This window comes from Dermacentor silvarum, chromosome 2 (genome assembly GCF_013339745.2).
Source record: "Dermacentor silvarum isolate Dsil-2018 chromosome 2, BIME_Dsil_1.4, whole genome shotgun sequence".
NCBI classification, from domain to species: Eukaryota; Metazoa; Arthropoda; class Arachnida; order Ixodida; family Ixodidae; genus Dermacentor; species Dermacentor silvarum.
In genome coordinates this window covers 185256717-185276860 of record NC_051155.1, presented here as the reverse complement: position 1 = coordinate 185276860, position 20144 = coordinate 185256717, and the positions used below count along the sequence as shown (strand labels likewise).

Below are 20144 nucleotides of genomic sequence, written 5' to 3'. Positions count from 1 at the left end.
AGAAAGATTGTACGTACGCGAAGAAAAAGTACACGACCAGCGCTGGCGCTCGTCTTTTTTTCTTTTTCCTCATGCATACACTCCATTCTAGCGTTGTTCAAACCTTCTGCATACTTCATGCTGAATTCTCATTTATTTTTCGCGCTGAGCACACTGCCGATACGGTAAAGCCCAATTTCAAAATCATCTGCCCCACCTCCGCTCGTTTGCTCCCTACGACCTCGAGAGCCATCTTATAGAACAACAGAAGCGAGTGTGTTTGATGTTCAGTACTTGAAAGACTTGAATCAATATTTTGTTTGTAAGAACTAGTAATATTATCCTAGAAAAACACACAAGACATCCCGTTTTTGTTTTTCTTACTTTGTTTGTTCCGCACTCATTCTTGTTCGAGCTTCTTAAGAAGAAACTGCAGTGTCCGCATAGGATGACGTACTTACGTATTGAAATGCATAAAGAAAACGCAAAACAAGCAATCCAGCCTTTCATGAGCCACAGGTTTAAAATACACTCTGCCATCGAAGAAAGCTCGGTGAACCAAGTCTCTGTTCATCTTTGTACTATCGAGAGTCAAAGCCCAGCCTGCGCATCGAAGCAGGCTTCCAAAGAACGGAATGAGCGCCTGTGCACTTTGGTAATGGAGGTTACTAATTGGCTTTCCTCCTGACTGGTGCCTATCGGGCCCCCTGGGGCTAACAAAGGCAGCGCATAAAATATACATTCGCCATGTCGGCGGGCTTGGTTACAAAGATCAAACAAGGCAAGGTAATCTTTACACATCCAGAGCAGACGAAGAACGCCCTCTGCACGCGTCACGGATAGAGAGCAAACTTAGTTGGACACCACCTAATTATCTTACTCAATGCTATACCACCTACGCAAGTTCGCGCTTGAGAGACGACTCTATTTTACGGATGCATGAACCTGAATCATTTGAATCTTCAACACAAAAAAAGAAATAACAAGAAAAGAAGTAAGCAAAAGCAATTGGTGCAAAACGCCTGATTTTATTTTGTCTAGCAGAAGACGTCTATATTACGAAATAATACTCTTCCATAGAGAGCGAACCGGCCAACCTTATGAACTCATGCATATCTTAGAGATTGTGGCACCTGTCATAAGGTTTCTCAGTCGTGACAATGGTGGCCTTGACTATAAAAAAAAAAAAAACGTCCCATCGTGTCCTCTTGAAGAAGCATACATTTGGTGTTCTAGACTCGCTGTAGGTATTGGTATATCCAGCAACGCTTTGAGATCCGCTTACAACATATCCCTTCTTTAGCAGAAGATCGTTTCACAATGAGAGAATTTGTTTTTGTCCACGTGCCAACATTTACGAAGCGACGCTGTCTGTACCGAGGCGCACACAGCGATCGCCTCGCAGGATCGAGATCGCGGTGAGCAAGCGCTTTTCTTGTAATTTCGCTCCATCTACCCTGCGCAACTAGTTTGTTTAGGTGTGCTCAGCAACCACCAATGGCGCTGTTGCTAGCTTTCGAAAGTAATGTGGCAGCAAAATCCAGCTGATTGGAACAGCATTCTAAGTCTGCTTTCATTTCATCAAAATAACAAAAGGCATCAAGGTACACTTAACCTCCCTACGTGAGCCTCGAAAAATGTACTCTGCAGAGAGAGGAGGCGATAAAGTTAGACTGGTATGTGGTCTTTTGAAATGCTTTTGGCCTTTTGTTTTCTCTCATTCCTGTCCGCCTACACTACGATCAGTTACGCGGGCGACTGAAACGGGAAGCGAAAAATGAGCAGAGAGCGAAGGTTTCGCATATTGTGCTCCCACGGGGCTTGCTCGGTGGTCGCTATAGTCTTGGTGCATAAGGCAAGGACAGGCGCATCTTACACTGTGGACGTTCTGGCTGAGGTGGCGCGCATACGCCGCCTCAAAAAAAAAAAAAAAAAAAAAAAAAAGACGCGAGGTCACAACTAAAAACAGCGTTTCGAGAACGAAGTGGAAGGAACAGACACAGTCTGACGACACTTCATCATCAGCGAGTTGCAGTACGTGTAACAGCGGTGCCCGTGCGGCACTCGAGCACCTAATGTGGGACAGCCTCAGTGCCGCCGCGACGGGAAAAAAACAAATAAAAAGGGGCATGCATCATCTCACTAGAGGCATGGACTGCACTCACCAAGCCATTAAATCCTTGCGGACTATCAACTTAATTTGGGAGTTCCTGTGCGACGAACTCGTCTGCACCGGCGCTTGCTGGCTTGACCAGCAGGCCATGGGTTTGTTTGTTTGATTGTTTGTTTGTTTGTTTGTTTGTTTGTTTGTTTGTTTGTTTGTTTGTTTGTTTGTCTGTTTGTTTGTTTGTTTACTTGTTTGTTTGTTTTGTTGTATGGTACACGGCCACTAACACCCTGCCATATATGTTTATGGTACTGCACTATCATCGTGATCATATATATTGTAACGCCTTGGTTGAGGCGAAAGGAAGAAGAAGAGGACGACGGATCTTCTGGCGCGGAGCGCAGAACAAAACCGGTGCTGAACTGTTCTTCCTCGACTCTCATTCATCATCTATCTCGGACCATCTCGGACGCAAAATCGGCCTTCGGATATAGGCCCCTGTGTGGCAGAGAAAAAAGCGTTCAAGCTTGGGTCTTTGCGCTGCTCTGCGGCGAATGTCAAGGTATCGGGAAAGTCAGGCGACAGCGAAGCGATAAGGTGGTCAAAGTTGTCGGCTTCACAGTCCGTCGTACGTTGTGGCATCCTAGAAAGGCAATCCGCGTCAGCGTGTCGACGACCACTCTTGTACGAAATAGTGAACACATATTCCTGTAGACGAAGGGCCCATCGCGCGAGGCGACCGGATGGGTCACGAAGATTGACCAGCCAGCACAGAGAATGGTGATCTGTGACGATGGTGAACGGGCGACCATATACGTACGAGCGAAACCGCTGCACGGCAAATACTACCGCTAGGCATTCTTGTTCTGTCACAGTGTAGTTGCGTTCCGGCTTGCTTAAAGAACGGCTTGCGTACGCGACGACATGTTCTTCGTTTCTAGAGCGCTGAACGAGAACGGCACCGATCTCTGTGAATCTCCGTTGGAGACGAAGGATCAAAGTGCCGGAGTATTGGCTGTGAAGTTAACAAAAACTTCAGCTGGCGAAAAACGGCTTCACACTGAGGATTCCACTGAAACGGAGTGTTCTTGAGCAGAAGATTCGTCAGGGGTTGAGTGACATCCGCAAAACCGGGTATGAACCGCCGGAAATATGAGCAGAGCCCTACGAAGCTACGAAGCTGTCTGACAGATTGAGATTGCTCGAATGATTCAACGGCTGCCGTCTTCTGTGGGTCGGGTCTAATTCCATCTTTATCGACGAGATGTCCTAACACCACTGTTTAGCGCTCGCCAAAATGACATTTCTTTGAATTCAGCTCAAGACCAGCTATTTCGATACAGTCGAGTACAATATTGAGACGAATGTTGTGCTGCTGAAATGTGCGTCCAAAAATTACGACATCATCAAGGTAGCACATACAAATCTGCCATATTAAACCACGCAGAATAGTGTCCAAGAACCTTTCAAATGTAGCCGGTACATTGCACAATCCGAACGGCATGACGTTGAATTCGTACAGCCCGTCCGGCGTAACAAATGCCGTTTTTTCCTTGTCATCTGGGTGCATCGGAATTTGCCAATAACCGGCTCTCAGATCCACGGAAGAAAAGTAGGAAGCGGAATGCAGGCAGTCGATGGCGTCATCAATACGGCGCAGCGGATAGACGTCTTTCTTAGTTACGGAATTCAGTCGGCGATAGTCAACGCAGAATCTCCACGTACCATTTTTCTTCTTCACAAGAATGACGGGAGCGGCCCAGGGATTCGCGGATTCTTGAATTACTCCCTTTTTTTAGCATCTCTTGCACTTGCTCGTTGATGATGTTGCGCTCAGATGGCGATACCCTGTAAGGTTTCTGTCGTACGGGATGCGCTGAATCGGTGTGGATCCGATGACGTGTTCGAGACGCTGGAATTAAAGGCATTTTGCCGCTTTTTAAAAAGTCTAACACTTTCAAGTGCTTGGAGAGAACGCCCAGGAGTGTGTGATGTTCACTTTGGCTGAGTGACTTCCTGATCATTTGTAGAAGTTGTGAATCGGCTGAACCTTGAGAACCGAAATGTCCATTCTCGCCTGTAGCATCAACAAGTGCAACCAGCGTCGTAGAGGGTTCTGGTTTAAAGACAGCAAGTCTCATGCCACTAAGCAACACTGCAGGCTCCATGGAACTGTTGATTGTCCACACACCTGCGCGGCCCTGAACTACAGACACCACGCAATGGAGAACTAAAATGTTCTTTTTCAAACAGGTCGCATGAATCGGTTCAAGTGTTGCGTCGAACATGGCAAGATCGTTACTACAGCAGGTTACTGGAACGCACACAGCAGAAAAGGCAGGAACGACCGTGTCCTCGGAGACAAAAAGATGCATTCATCACGGGATGAACTTTCCAATAGCATTGCCGGGAAACTACCATGCACGGAAAGGTGCCCACTTCTACAGTCAACAGTTGCCCCACACTGCCGCAAGAAATCGATTCCCAAAATAACCTCAGGCGTCGATCGTGCAATAACCGCGAATTCTGTGGGAAACACCTTGCCGCACAAAGACACGTCCACAGTGCAAACTCCCACCGGCCACAACGCATCACCGCTCACACCACGGAATGTCGCACCACGGCTTATACAAAACATCACTTTCAGTCCAAGAAGGTTCTTAAAATTCACACTCATGACATAAATTGTCGCGCCTGTATCCACAAGTGCCATGGTAGGTACGCCATCAACAAGTACATGAACTTTGTTATTCAGCATAAACACTGACGGGGGTATATCTGTCGAAAGTGTCTGTTATCTTGCGGCCTCACCCCCATTGGCCGCGCCGACTAGTTTTCCGGCGGCGGTGACTGCGTGCGTCGCCGCGGCGATGGGGATCGTCGAGCACGTGGGGCTGGTGGTGGCGTAAGCTTCGATGAGAGGCCGGTGAGGGGTAGCGCAAACTGGTGGGCGTGCGTGGTGGCCGTGACGTAGAGAACGGGCGGTCGAAAGGCTGGGGAGACATGAGCAAGAGATCTCGCTGGTATGTAGGGGGGTTGTTGCAAAATCGCGAGATGTGACCCGGGACGCCGCAGCTGTAACACACCGGCGGAGATCGAGACACCCGTGGCAGCTCGGAGTGACCAGTCCTGTCAGAATGCATTGGGTAGCAGTATCGCTCTTCATGGGGACGGTAGCCAGCCGACGTTCGTTGAGTAAAACGAGGTGAGCGAAAACGCCGTTCATAATTTGAGGGCGTCCGATCGGAGTACTCAAGTGATCGCAGTGTGCCTTGACATTCATCGACGTCTGCTGCATTAACTGATGGCTGCCATGGGGCCGGAGCGGCTGGCGTTCGCGCGCGTGCTGTCTCTCTTGCAAAGCCGTCCTTCAAGGCGCTGGGGCAATGAGAGATTTGCTGACATCGAAGCAATTCTTCCCGTACAATCTGGCGTATTGTCGACGAGAGGTCATTAGGCGACATAGTGTCGACACTAGGCACTGTTGGGACGTTTGACAGACGGCCAGATTTCGGAGCCATCCGTCGCATCTTCAGCGTTTCAAATGTGCGACGGTGCTGCATCACGTCAGACACGGAGTTCAGGTTTCCTTTGCCAATCATACACGTCTTCGGCTATCCCCTTCAGAACGTGTCCAACCTTGTCCTCTTCAGTCATCCTAGGATTCACTATCTTGCACAGATTCAAAATTTCTTCTATATATGTTGTCTCCTCTGGAAGCCAATGTCTGCTCCGCTCGCTTCTTCTTCGCGTTAGAATCGGCGAAGCACTTCTGTACTTCCTCAACAAAACTATCCCAAGTGGTGAACATGTCCTCGGGGTTTTCATACCACATGAGAGCAGTGTTCGTCAGTGAAAATACAACATGACTGAGCTGCACTGCCGAGTCCCAGCCGTTGCTTCTGCTCACCCGCTTATAGTTCTTGAGCCACTCGTCGACGTCTTCCCCTGAGGTCCCACCAAAGTTTGGCGGCACTCTGTAGTACGGCCAGGGACCCGTAGGAGTTGCCCCCGATGCATCAGAGGTCTGGAGTTGGGATATCATCTCGATCGGCGAAGGTGGAAGTCCGGCAAGGCGGCGGCTATGGCGAAGACCAAGGAGTAGAGCTTCCGTCGTTGGGTTCGTATTACCCAGCACCTCCACCAATCTGTTACGGCCTTGGGAGAGGGTTAAGGGAGCGTTTAATAATTAAGGCACAAAGATGTAGCTCCTTGGGCTATGCTGGCTGCTGTCAATCGTAGAAGCCACGTCGTCTTCCTCTTTCTCTTCTCTCGCTTTGGAATCGCAGAGAACTTTCCCTTGTGTCGCTAGCTCCTGAATAATAAATTCATGTGCAGCACGGAGTGCAGCAAGCTCTTCACCCGTCGATGTGTTCATACATAATGTGGTCAACTTGATTTCTTCAGATTTTGTCGAGATGATGACTGCAGCTGTGGGGTTTCCCTGAACCACATGGGCAGCCGTGTTGCTGGTTTCTGTGCACGTTCTAAAGGTGTTCCGAGGGTGCTTGTTTTAAAGCTTGCAACGGCACTCCAGCTTTCTTTATGATGCTCGGAATTGTCAATTATACATAAAGCTCGTGCAGGCACCATAATGGGGCTGACAGCAGAATCAGAAAAATCAGGCATCAAGACAAAGATGCCATGGTTCATATCGCTTTCCTGGTTGGAGCCTCTTAGGCTCTTCTCAGCACAGACAGAAGCGTTTCGGTTACTGCGTAACTTTTCCGCAGCTCTTGCTAACTCTGCCCACTGAAAGCGCCCAGCTAAAGCAGTTGAGCCGGTGGTGGCGGTGGCGTTAAGCAACCGACCGCTAAATATTAAGGCTCTCCATTTATTACTTCTAAGCTTGGAAATATACTTTCAACAGTTGACTCTAAACGCCATATACGTGCGCCAAATATTAAGAAGACATGTTGAGTTAACCGTTTTTTTTTTTTAGAGCAGTAATTCAAATCTTCGATTGACTGCTGGATCGTGCTTTTAAGGTGTTCGAACGGCACAATGTACACATACGTAGCGGTGCATGAAATTCGCCTACAACGTATACGCAGCGATAGTTATCAGACAGTGCTCTGTTGAATCCCCCACAGAGCTCCAAAGCGTAATTATCAGAATTGTGTTAATTGTCCACACCGCTTATAATTACCTCATGCACAACAACTGCAGCTTTCATCACACCTCACTAACCTCTAACCCCCCCCCCCCCCCCCCCTGAGGACGAGTTAACCACGCTTTTGCTGACATTCCTAAGTTCTCCCACTCCATCGGTCATAAGTGACATCCTCAGACACTGCCACCACTCACTGCGGCCACGACCGTTTCAACAGATGACCAACAACAAGAGCTTCAACGGATGACCATGTGCACTGCTGTGCGCAGCTCTGCAGACCAGCTTCTTGGCCCTATCAAGCTCTTTCAAGACTTTGAGTAAAACGCTGAAGAAAGAAACATCGTCATCATCCTTGGTGTCATTATTAGTATAATCATTAGGCATTTTATTTGTTGTTGGATTCCTCTGGCTAAAGCAAGGAAATGGAATATTATGCAAAGTGCTTGCTCCCTCCCTCCTCCCCCCCTGGCAGAGATCCTGGGTGCGCTACTGTGTCTTTGGAATTATAGAGTACACTGTAGACATAGCACTATCCGTTTAAGGCTCAGAGACACAACTACACTGCGTTTTTGTCGTCTCATTAGAGACCTTAGTTAAGGAGATTATGCGTTGAAGCATACAAGGCTTTGTTCGGACGTCACCTTCTTTTTTTCCAAGCACAAAAAAAAAAACGCGAAGGTAACGTGGCGAACAGACTGTTCTTGCGCGCTTAAGAGCGTATGCTCCTCACCACTCCATCTCAGAGTCGGACTCTGTTTTTCCGTCCTTTTGTCCTGGCTACTTTTTCTCCACGAATGTCTGCTTGAAGTGGACTAATGGATTCAGCAGCCGCCAGACGGTGGTGAGGCCATTAGGAATGCTGTTCTTGTTCTTTTTTGTACCTCTCTCTCCTCTGAATATCACCGCGCGCGACGGCCCAATTGAACCACGTTATGGGATGTCGCCGAGACGTAAATGACTTTGCGATTCGTGCGGCGTCCGCAAAAGTGCTCTCCCTAGAAAGCGAATAGTAATCTCGGCTTGCTTGAAAGCTGCTCGATTCTCTTCTTCGTCTTCTTTATATTTTTTTCTGAGGGTAAGAGGCTTTTGGAGAGCGCGAATGATGAAACTGTCTTTTCATCTCCAGCAAAGTTAAAAATTTAGTGCTGAAATATTACGGCAACCGGCAAAGCTAACGGTAGCTACACTGTACCTCTTTTATTGCGATAGCAATTATATGGACACTTCAAGCGGATTTATGCCGTCGCCGTCGCCGTGAGGTTCCGTATAAAGTCCAAGGGCGATAAAATCGTCGCCGCGCGCCGTATGCGCGTGTGAAAGCGCGCGGGGACGCGCGCTATCATGCAGAGCGAACGCACGGCGGAAAGCAAACGGCACTTCCGTCGCGCGAAAGGCCGCGGGAGTGTGGGAGGTAGGGAGGCGGGGCGATGCTGTGCTGCGGCACCAAATTCGTATCTTGCAACCGGGCGCAAGGGCAACTGGCCACTGAATCTCCTACGCGAAAGGAGGAAAGCGGGAAGGCAGCACGGGAGTGAGGGGGTGGGGCAGCTTCTACTCTGCCAACAACAGCTCTTGTACTTTGCCCGGTTGAGGCGGTCGCCCGCACCGTCTCTTAATAGCGATCTCCACACGGCTCTAACCTTTGTATGCGTTGTGCATTCGCCGCTCAGTTTCCGTTGAAGTGATAGAGCGCAAGAACCTTCGCTCGCTGCGGCGGCTGCGCTTGCTGCCAGTGTTTTGACAGTGGTTGTCTGCGGTCATTGAGTGTGATCTATTCATGTTTGCTTGTGCGCGCTGACACCACGCTTGTTAATTCAGTTAGTAAGCGAATGTGTCCAAGATTATGCAGCCGATAAAACTACCATCCCTACTCCGAATAGCTCTCTACTAAATTTCTATCGCAATTGATGCTTCGCCTTTCGGGCGAAACTGCGACATTTTTTGAGGCTGCAACAAACGAGAGAAAAAGAAAAACGCTTGCCCTTTCTTTCTTTCTTTCTTTTCTTTCTTTCTTTCTCTTTTTCGCGCCGGCACTGATTGCTTACTTGCTAAAGAGCAGCGCAACGCAACGTGCTGGAGGCGTTTCGAGATCGTTCTTATTATTTAGTTCTCAACCATGCAAGTGTATTGTGTATCGACCGTTATCGGTTGCTAAAGGTGTACGAATCCGAATTTCTGGATTATGGTCCCCGAATTTAAGGCTGATATATTCAGGGACAGTCCCTATATAGTGTGATAAGGACTCAAAAAATAAATAAAAATAAATAGAAAGGGGGTATTTGCGAAGAGTGTATTTCGAATAGTTGCTGTGGGAACTTCCACGCACAGACTGATCAAAGTTGAGAAATGACGTCAAGCCCTCGTCAGTTTGAATTTTACACAAAGATATGCCTTCATGCCTGGTGCCATTTTTTAAAGCGAAGCTTGTCTTGCTTACCATCCCATGGTTTCGTCTGCATATGTCTGTCTGTCGGTCACTGGTCGCATTCTCGCCAAGTAGATTCAACCTCACTCTTAAAGCAAAAAAGCTCTGCATCCGGCGCCGGGGTTCAAACCTTGGCCCGCCAGCACAGCAGCTCTAATCATAAGGCCACAATCTTTTTCTCCTTACACGTTATTTACTACAATGAATGAAATGGTGTATGTACGGGAACTATTTACAATATTATGAGCACCAGGTGGTCATAACCAATGACAGATCAACGACCAGTACATAGAAAGAAAACGTCATATAAAGCAACACCTTTCTTCACAACAAAAACTTCAAAAGAGAAGTTAGACACCTCATCTACGTATAATTTGCTCGTGCCAACACCAACTATAGCTCTTTCAGATGGTCGGCACGTTTTGATTAGGATGATGGTTTCCCTACTCTGGCGCATAGCCACAGTGGAGTCTTATCCGAGAAGCGGGCGATGCATGTCGTTAACCGAGTGCCTCTTTAAGGTCATCGCCGCGTATTGATGACGATTGTGATTTCCTAGTAAGACACATGCCCAGAACGGAAAACCAGCCAAGGATCGTGTTCGTGTGTTGATAGCAATGAGGATTTACCTACCATTCACATACCCACAACGGTAGATATGCCCAGAAGCAGGCGGTACATAAAAAAATAAATAACAAGAAATGAAGAAATACAAGCCAACATAAGATTTGCCACACTGCGTAGCACGGGTCCACTACGACAGCAGATGAGCACGCCAGCTTCCTTTACGCTAAAGAGGAAGGAATGAAAGGGGGCAAATTTATAGCATTTCATTAACTACTTCGCAAAAGCTTCACGTCACATAGATTGTGCTTCACATTGGAGTTGGATCTGCACAGTCGTTTTTCCTTTTTTCTAGCAGGGATTTTCTTCTCTATTTTTGCGAGACCATTGGAACCTTCTTGACCGACACCCTCAATCAGTGAGCAACCCGCTTCGACCATGACCATTGTCATTTCGACCATTGCTGTCTGTGCCGTTCGGGATCTCTTAATTAACAACCATCTCTTGGGTGACATTTACCTCATCTTCTGCTCTCTCTCTTTCTATATCTCTCTCTGTATGTATATGTATGTATGTATGTATGTATGTATGTATGTATGTATGTATGTATGTATATATTATATATATATATATATATATATATATATATATATATATATGTATATTACACTTCTGTTGCTCTATTTCTAACCCGGTTCATCCAGCTCAGGAGCGCGATGCTCTAACCATTCGGCCCCGGACACATGCCTATAACGGCGGAATAAAAATTATGCATGTTGCAATCTGAGAAGCGAATCTTTCGTGCAGTGGCTCAAGAAATACCGTGCGACTGATTATATTCTGCACAGTGTTTTGCACCATAGCGCTTACCTATCTGCCAGTGGAGACGACAAGACTCGGAGACCCCATCGCGTGACCCAGGTGATCGCGTCTCCGGGACTGACACCCTTTGCTATGGCACTGTATCCAGGGTCGGCGCGCCGACTAAAGTGGGCCAATCCTGGAAAGAGTGCAACAATAACTTCAGTTTCCTCGGCGAGAGACCGGCCAAGCAGATACGCCTTACCCTAAACCCCTAGGAAAGTAGGCATGGGAAGGTTTGCTTTATCGGAAGAACGATTCTAAGAATCGTTCTTCTGATGAAGTATATTGTTGCAGTGAGTATATTTAGGTACCGTTCATTCTATAACCGCGTAGTTCCGTAGAAGCAAAGTCCAACAGCCAGGACACCTGTAAAAGTAGTGAAGACGGTAGTGTTGTCTTGCGTGGGAGCTATTCGGCAAGAGAGCAGCGGCACAGCAGCCACAGTCAAAAGTGCAGGAGGGTGTCTATGCGCGGGTCTGGAGACAGTCTCAAATATTAAACCGCACCTCCTGCTTGAGATTTTTGCTTGACACATGGTTGATATTTTTGTCAGTGTTGTGTGTGGTGTCAGTTGTTGTTTCGATTTTCATTTTTTTTCTTGCTGCACAGTGCATCTGAGATTTTAGCATAATGGGCTTTAAACTTTTTCTTCTTACAATAAAAAATAGACTACTTCTAACTCTCGACCGTTAGGATAGTGTGGAAGGAGGAGGAAATAAGAGAAAGGCAGAAGGCAGGGAGGTTAACCAGGATAACGTCCGGTTGGCTACCCTACACCGGGGGAATGGGATGAGGGAACACAAAGATGACAGATAGTGTGGAAGGATAGTGTGGAAGTTAATAAGGAACACCTTCGCGGTGAATAATGCTTTTCCAGATCTACGAGATACTAAAAACTACATATAATTATGGGCTACACATAATTATATGTGTAGCGCTGTAATTGTTTATAGCGCTACACGACAGTGAATCAAAGCTAAACATAAGGCTAACTGACTGTTTACGGCCGCAAGTGTCATCTGTTCTTCCAGACGACTCATTATACTTTTACGTTCATCGTGTGTGCCCTGTGAGGCAAGCAAACTCAAACAAAGAAGTTAATGTGTCGCCTATAGATACAGGGTCCTCTCATTCCTCCACCATTCCCTAATGAACGAAGCGTGTTGAGAGCGAAGCGCCCACCGCAATTTTTCTCGGTTAGAAGAAAGCAAGCAACTGATAACGTGGGACAGGCTGAAAATGTCGTTGACTCCTGATGGGCGAAGACTCCAGAGAGAATCGCGAAATGATGTACAGCCCTCGGCATTGCGACAAGATGGCAGAGACACCACGGGGAGCGTACCATATACATTGGCCCAGACGGGGTTCGTCTATGTTGAATGTTTCTTTCTTTCTTTCTTTTTTTTCGATCTCCTTTTTTTATTGCGATAGCAATTATATGGACACTCAAAAGCAGATTTCTGCCGTCGGCGTCGCCGTCGCCGTCGGCGTCGCCGTCGCCGTCGCCGTCGCCGTCGCCGTGAGGTTCCGTATGACGTCATTTGGAGATGAAATCGTCGCCGCGCGCCGAACGCTGTATGTGCGAGTGAAAGGGCGCGAGGGGCGCGTCTTTCACGGGGAGTGAACGCACGGCGGAGAACAAACGCGCGTTCTGCGCCGTGCTCGCTTAAGGGCTGCAGAAGTAGGCGTCTCTTTTCTCGTTTACAATCACCATATATGTAGAGCAAACGCGCCTTCTTCGGACGCGCGAGAGGCCGTGGGGGAGGGGGAGGGAAGGGAGGCGACGTTTAGCTGCGGCACCAAGTGCCTATTTATATCAGAGGCTCCAGCAACAGTCACCAACGCCGCACGCATTTTGAGCTAACGCGGGCAAAACGCCGATGGCGTCGACAACAGTTCTGCGTGTTGTTGCTACCAAAGCCGCTCACCTTACTTCGTATGACATTGCTGTGTTGCTATCGCATTCATTGCTTCGCCCTTAGGGCGAAACTGTGACATTTTATTTTATCATGGTGGTGGCGCTTTCCGATCTATATTGTGCTGGCTCACCCAGCTGCTACGTCTGCATAATCTCCGCAGGGGATTATCCTTACGCTTCTTGAACACCAGCGCCCGGCGTTTTAATCCTGCACTTAATTAAAGTTGCGAAATACAAAACTCGTTCAACGTGCTCGCATGCAGTGCTCGCAAATCCTTCCAGGCGAGTGACGATAAACAATGGCAGGCGGATGTGCCTGTTATCTGTCTGAGCCACGTCTTCAACGACAAAGAGATCACTAGCGCGGCGTCTGCAATTAAAGTGGACGCCATCCCGAAATGAGTATGTCGCCATTCGGGCAGCCAAAACAAAAAAGGAAAAAGCTGTGTTAGCGTTCCGTGTTTCATCGATTGGAGCGCAAGCGCTCAGACCCCCCGTGATGTTGGTATAGAGTTTCGGCTTGTTTATCGATTGCCTCCCGCTCGCTCCTCGCAAATCTTGATAGATGGTATCGCGCTGGATGACCCCTGTGGACGCTTGGTCCGCTTGCGCGTGGACACTTGTGTGACGGGTCGCGCCGGCGGCCCCGACTTTGTTAGCGTCGAGAAGTCCACATGGGAGTGGGCGCTTGTGGACGGGAATATGTTGCGACCACTCGGATAGTTTTTTGCTCCCGCTGCTTTCTTTACGCTTTTCTGTCGTTTGCAAACGCAGCTTTCGAGAATATCCTCGTCTCGGCCGCTGATTTTAGCGAGTTCTGAATGACATAACGCTGCGCAGCTGCTTCATTTTGGCGCGATGTCTCCCGCCTGCCGCCTCTTTCGTGGCAGCGCTAATTAGTTTTTGAGATAATTTATTTTAATTACACGACGCTCGATGGTTATCTGCGCGAATTTGTGTAGCCCCGTGCGTGACTCGCCATCCTGTCATTTATTCGCGATGAGATAATGTCGCCTGGACCATCTGTATAGCTCAGCACATTAATACTTCGGTTGAAATTACTACGCCCTGTTAATGTATCGTAATAGACTTTAAAAACAAAACAATAGGTGTTTCGTTTCTACTCAGCTATATACACAACATTTCTATCAACATTGCGAATATAGTGGACGAGATGAGCCAGGTGGACGCCGTGGACGTAAACCCAACGTTCAGTTTGTTCGTGCGCGCGATGTTGCCATGGCGTAGTGGTTAGAAAGTATGGCTCCAGAGGATAAGGCCCTTGTTTCGATCCCCCAAGCACGTCGCGCCGTGTCTGCACCGAAGTGTGACGAACTAGCATGATCGGCCAAGTTTTGAGCTAATAACTGCTGTTTTCAGCAAAATAAAGTCGCGTCTCTAAACGTTGCATGTCCTGCATGCTTATACCAATGGATGGCGTTGCAGCCACGCGGTAAACATGCGGCAAACATGCAGTCACGCATCACGCCCACTGCGTGTTTCTTCAGCTGATGGGGCAGCCTTAAATCGATCGTTCGTTCATCAAGTGATGCCAGACTTTCGAGATAGCTTTCCACGAGTGCCGGGTATTCGATATTGAATGGGTGATTGCCAACGTATCAATCAGTAGGGAGCAAATAACTTGTTATTGCAGTAAATGATTAAAGAAAGTTCACTGAATGCCCCCGGGGATCTTCTTATTCTTCTTTAATAAACTTTCGTATTTTGTGGATTATCATCGCTTGTATGTTTTATCAGCTGGTCATTTCCATGTTTACGCTTACATCGATATCGGCAAGAATGCGCATTGTATGGCTGCGGTTATCACGTGAAATTTGGTGCGATAACTGCATCATAAGTTCTATTCAATGAGGGTTTATATAGCAAGTTAGTGGGACGAGCTTCTCGTGCAATTCGCTTCGGTTTTGCGAGTCTTTCTCGGACCGCAGGGCCAGCCTCTTTCTCGGCGCATACTCTGTTTCGAGCGGCGCTTTATCGACGGGTCTCCACAGTGTTCGATTTTCCGTTCGATGCTCAAACACGAACTACGCCAGTTCTTTCTTTCTTTTTCATTCATTCCGCCCCTTGCTATTCAGACAGGCTATTGTAACTTCCAGGAAGGGGTTTAGTTGAAGCGCCTGTCCTTCAACTTCCGCGCGCCGGTTTTACCGCGAGCAGCTGAACAACACAGGAACGCCACGCGGAACCCTGTCACGGTCGATGCGTGGGCTAATTTGTCAATGTTGAAAGCAATTTTTGTTTAGAGAACCAGTCCAGGTACTCTGCTGCTTACGCAAGAGGTTTATCGACTCCGTCAGCTATGTCCTTTTTATTATTTTAATGTTAATAGTCGTTCCATATTCTCGTTCGTGCGTGGCGCATAGTGCAGAAACGCGATGTTCTTTTATCGGTTAATACCCAACGTATCATCTACGCTACGCTGAGAGTGGTACCTCGAAGTTCTGATTTAGGCACAGAAAACTTAAATCAAATTCTGTAGTAGCGTTTTTGATACTCCTGAACGATGTTTCAGTTGTGAATAGTTTAGAAAACAAGTTAAATAATAAAAATTGTGGGGCGTTGTGCATGGCGGATCAAAGATTAAGAAAAACTGCTAGCGAACTCTTAAGCAGTGTGCGCTGTGTCAAGAAATTTCTGCATGAAACACTGATGCGTGAAACAACTAATAGACCTAGACTTCCCTAGCACACTAGTTGCGTAAGTATGTGCACATTATAGCGTTACCCCGTCGTACTGCAGCGGTAAGACTGTTCCCGTTTGTAGTTCACCAAGCGGTGACTGTGCTAATGTAACGCTACGAAGTTAGAAGTCACTGTGATCTGTGTGACGGGGAGCATACATTTGCGAAACAAACGGCACTTCACTCAGACTCACGCACAAAGTACATTGTTTGGTAAGTGCGCACTCGAATTCAAGAATCACCAGAACATCTACTCAGCCGGCATCACTCGAACTCACACTCAGAAAAATTCTACTCGGCCGGGCTCATCGAACTCACGGGACAGGCTTGAGTCTGCGTGAGTCGACTCATGAGTAAGTTTGCCGACCTGTGATCGTTTGTGTAAGCTATTCAGCTAGACAGCATTAGGAGCCCTATGCAGTCTCTGTCAGGAAAGCCCGGGTGAAAAAGGAAAGGGGGTGGGGGAGGGGGGGGGGGCGTTTGGCAGCGTTTGTTCTTCCTTTTTTTTCAGTTTTGGTATAAAAACCTCTACTTCTGCGTGTCTATCTGTAACGCATTCACGGCATCATTCACTGCGTAAGCAAAATTTTGCGCGGAAGCTGTTCTGTATCTTCACTATCTAAATCTAGGTTTTTTATTTGGCTCAAAGATTTCTTGCAGTTGTCTTTACGGCAAAAAGAAGGTTGTGGTTTCGCTCGAAGGGAGAAGCACTAAAAGCGATAGCAAGGTCTAGCATTGCACTGAGAGCTCCACAGACTGCGTTCTAAGTAAACGCGGCGTCGACATGCTCGCGCCATAGGTATAGCAAAATTAAGCTCACATTCCCTCACAAGTTGTATATTTTGTTACTCGGACCCACATTCACCGAAATTCCACTCAGCGGACTTAGATGGGAGCGAAATGCAAAAACGCTCGTGCACCATGTTAAAGAACCCCAGGTGATGAAAATTAATCTGGCGTCCCCCATGACGGCGTGCCTTATAATGAGATCGTGATTATGTCACGTAAAACCCAAACTTTAATTTTTTTTTCTTTAACAGCCGAGCTGTTTAAGCCGGAGGTTGGCACGTCTAGCGTAGACGAGAAACTGAGCCTGGTGATGACGTCACTGAGCGTTGCCTAGCAACCACTTCGCACAACTGCGCCTCGCTTCGCCGCCGCTCCACACCGCCGCGCCGAGCTGCTACGACCGTGCACCTGCTCCGTCGAGCCATGACGTCACTTCGCGTCGCCTAGCAACCACATGTGCCTCGCTTCGCCTAGACATCAACGCTTCGCCAGGCGGCGTTTTGAAGCGCGTCGTGAGGCCAAGCGAGAATCTACGCGTCGGCGGCGAGCCGATCCGGAATGCCGTGCCAAAGCTGCAGCCGAGAAGAGGTGTCGTCGAGTCAAAGATCACGTGTTTCGAGAACGAGAATGCGAGATTCTGCGTTTGAGCATCCAGCGTCGTCGGGATAGCGGCCAAGGCTGTAGCTTGGTCGATCACAAGCTCCGCTGTCTACTTCAGCCTTGCACCACTAGTGCAAGCTGCACTAACTTTTTTTTCCGAGTAGCGATTCACCTTGCGGCGAATAGTGCCAAATATATCACGTGTAGCGCCGAACAAACTATAAAGAACCTGTTGTGTGTCTGCCTTTCATGTACGGTTATCATAGGCTTATCGTTCGCGCATCTTTTAGGCAATCGAGCGACAGGGCCATAGAGCAGAAAATGACAGGGCTTTCTTCTTCTTCTTTCTGATATTTTACGTGCGAAAACCAGTTATGATTATGATTCACGCCGTAGTGGAGGGCTCCGGATGAATTTCGACCGCTTGGGGTTCTTTAACGTGCACTACAACGCAAGCACACGAGCGTTTTTGTAGACAGGGCTTTTACAGAAGGGAACATTTCAGGACTCTGGCTTCAAGCTTTGGCGATGCACAAAGCCACGAAAGCACCTTCTGTGTTTCTTAACATACATCAACTTATAGGACTGCTTGTGACTGACTGAACAATGTTCCCTTCAGCATGCGTGTGCGTGCGTGCGTGCGTGCTGTGAACTTTAGTTATCTCCTTCTTCTTTTCTTTTGCCCCCTTCCCCCGTACTCTGGGGCAGAGTTGAGAACTGGGGTCAGCCTGGTTAACCTACATGCATTTTCCTTATCACTTGTCTCGCTGTCTCTGACTCACTGAGGGTAGTGGCGCCCATCAGCGCAGGATATCTGAGAATGCAAATGCAAGGCAGGATATTAGCGCTAACATGTGGGTGACGCGCTCCCAGAATATAACGAAAGCGAACACTTAATTTGCATTATGAAGACCAAAATCAAATTGACACTTGCACCGAACTGTAAGATTGTTGTACGAGATTAAAAGTGCGACGTTAAAAGGTAGCAAATACTTATTTACATCCAAGGTTCGAAACCAGACACCATGAGTCGCCTTCCACAGCAAGCAGGACGACATGAATGGGTAGCGATGAGTAATTACTGAAAACAATCAGGCTGTTTCCTCCGTCTGTGTAGACTTCCGTCTGTTCTAGAATAATTTCAGTTGAACACGAAATGTTCAGCGTTCACATGCAGAGGAGGGAAATCAAGAGATGAAAAGTAGAGAGGTTAACCAGATTAAGTGTTCGGTTGGCTACTCTGCACAGGGAGATGGGGTAGGGGCAGAAAAGATAAGAAAACGAGAGAAGATTTAAAAAAAAGGAAGCTGGCACGAAAAATAGTTTTTCAATGAATCCCGTTTCTTTTAAAAAGTACCCTAGCGCTTTGAAAGCAGTTCGTGCCGACGCCGGCTAGGACCATGGTCCAAGAATTATGGCTGCCGTAAGGGGACGGTTGTCAGTCTTGTCGAGCGTGGTGATCAGGACTTTTCTTTGTGCACTAAAACGACGGCAATCATACAGAAAGTGCGCTATCGTCACTTTGCACCCGCAAACTTCCCAATCGAGACTTGTGGCCATTCCGCGAAGGTAAGAGTACGCATTGCTAAAAGGTACTTCCCGTCGTGGTAAGCCACGTGGAAGGCGGAGCTTCAGATCAGGATTCAGGAAACAAAGACGCTGATTTTTATTGTCTGCCGAATTCCAGTGGGCCATCGTAAGCTCGTGAACAAACGCACGGAGCTTTCTCACTGCGTCTGTTTTTTGACATCGGAATAGCGACGCAATCGGCACAGGTATGTGAAGATCGAGCGGCTGCGTCTGCTTGCTCGTTTCCAAGGATACCACAGTGACTTGGCAGCCAGTGAAAGACGATGTGATAGCTTTGTCAACTGCCAGATGGTAAGTTTCTCGTGTGTCCACGACAAGTCGTTCGTGGGGTCTATGGCGTAATGCAACGAAAAAACTCTGGAGGGCGGCCTTGGAATCGCAGAAGATGGACCATTGCTGGGGCGTTTTTTGACCGATGAACTGAATTGCTGTACGACAAAGCTGGACGTTCAACAGCCGTCGTTGATGTCAAGTGCGATGTCCTGTATTTTGTCACTGTACATTTTTCTGGGACAAATACTGCAGCGCGCTGAACTGGAGTGCATGAGCTGAAATTTTCTGAATGACCACCCGTTTGCATAGAACAAACACAGGTTTCTGCCAGCGTAATTTATCGTTTTCAGTTTTTGTTCTCCCTTAAAGCTACCAGAAGTAGACCAGTGAGAGCGCACCGTACTAACCGCAATTTTCTCCGTCTCTCTTTTCCTTTAAGCACGTTAGGGTTGTTTTTCAAATTCTCACGCACGCATCTGAGCATACGTATACAAACTAAACTCGGCACGCTCTTCTTTCGCTTTGCCGCATCAAAAATCCTTCAATAAGGACTCCAACCGCAGGGCGCACCTGCGCCTTTCTGCTCTCCCTTCACAGAGTCGTCGGCGAGAGACTCCTTTCAGCGCCTGCCACGCGAAGACCTGGAATCTGGCGGCCCTATAAATGCTAATTCAGTTTTAAGCCCAAAACTTACCAAAATCCCGCGATTTCTTCCCACCGCGATAAATGATCTCGCAAATGCGAAGAAAGCGCAGCTAAGCTCTTCAATCTCCGCCCTCCCGCTTTTTCACTCAGCTAGCGTCAGTTAGTTATTCCTGTTTTTTTTTTTTCGTGTTTTATTAGATAAGTCGCTACAACTACTAACTCAATTATTCTATATCAAGGAATTGATCGTTCAAGTGAATCAACATTAAACCGATGAGTTCTATCTCGCCTATGCAAAACAAATGTTCGCCGATTGAAGATTTTGCTAGTTTAAATTTATTCACCGATCAATACCAGGGCAACGCTTGGGAACTCTGAATGTGTTCGCCTTCATAGACTGTACTCTGTGTTTTCCAGCGTTCTTGGTGCTTTAATTTTTCTTTCTTTCTTTCTTTTTTTTTTTTTTTTTTGCCTTGCGGCAACGAGAAGCCCGCGCCACCTATAAATGCGTCAACCTCTTCTCCATATTTATATTATTAAGAAAATTTTTGCAGCATAGTGGCCTAGTTGATAGGC

The 20144-nt window shown here is 47.6% G+C and overlaps 1 protein-coding gene across 1 annotated transcript in view; it reads left to right on the top strand.

Annotated features, from left to right (window-relative positions):
- LOC119440605 (uncharacterized) overlaps positions 1–20144 on the top strand; it is a 252249-nt gene that overhangs the window by 161488 nt on the left and 70617 nt on the right. The window lies entirely within an intron of this gene.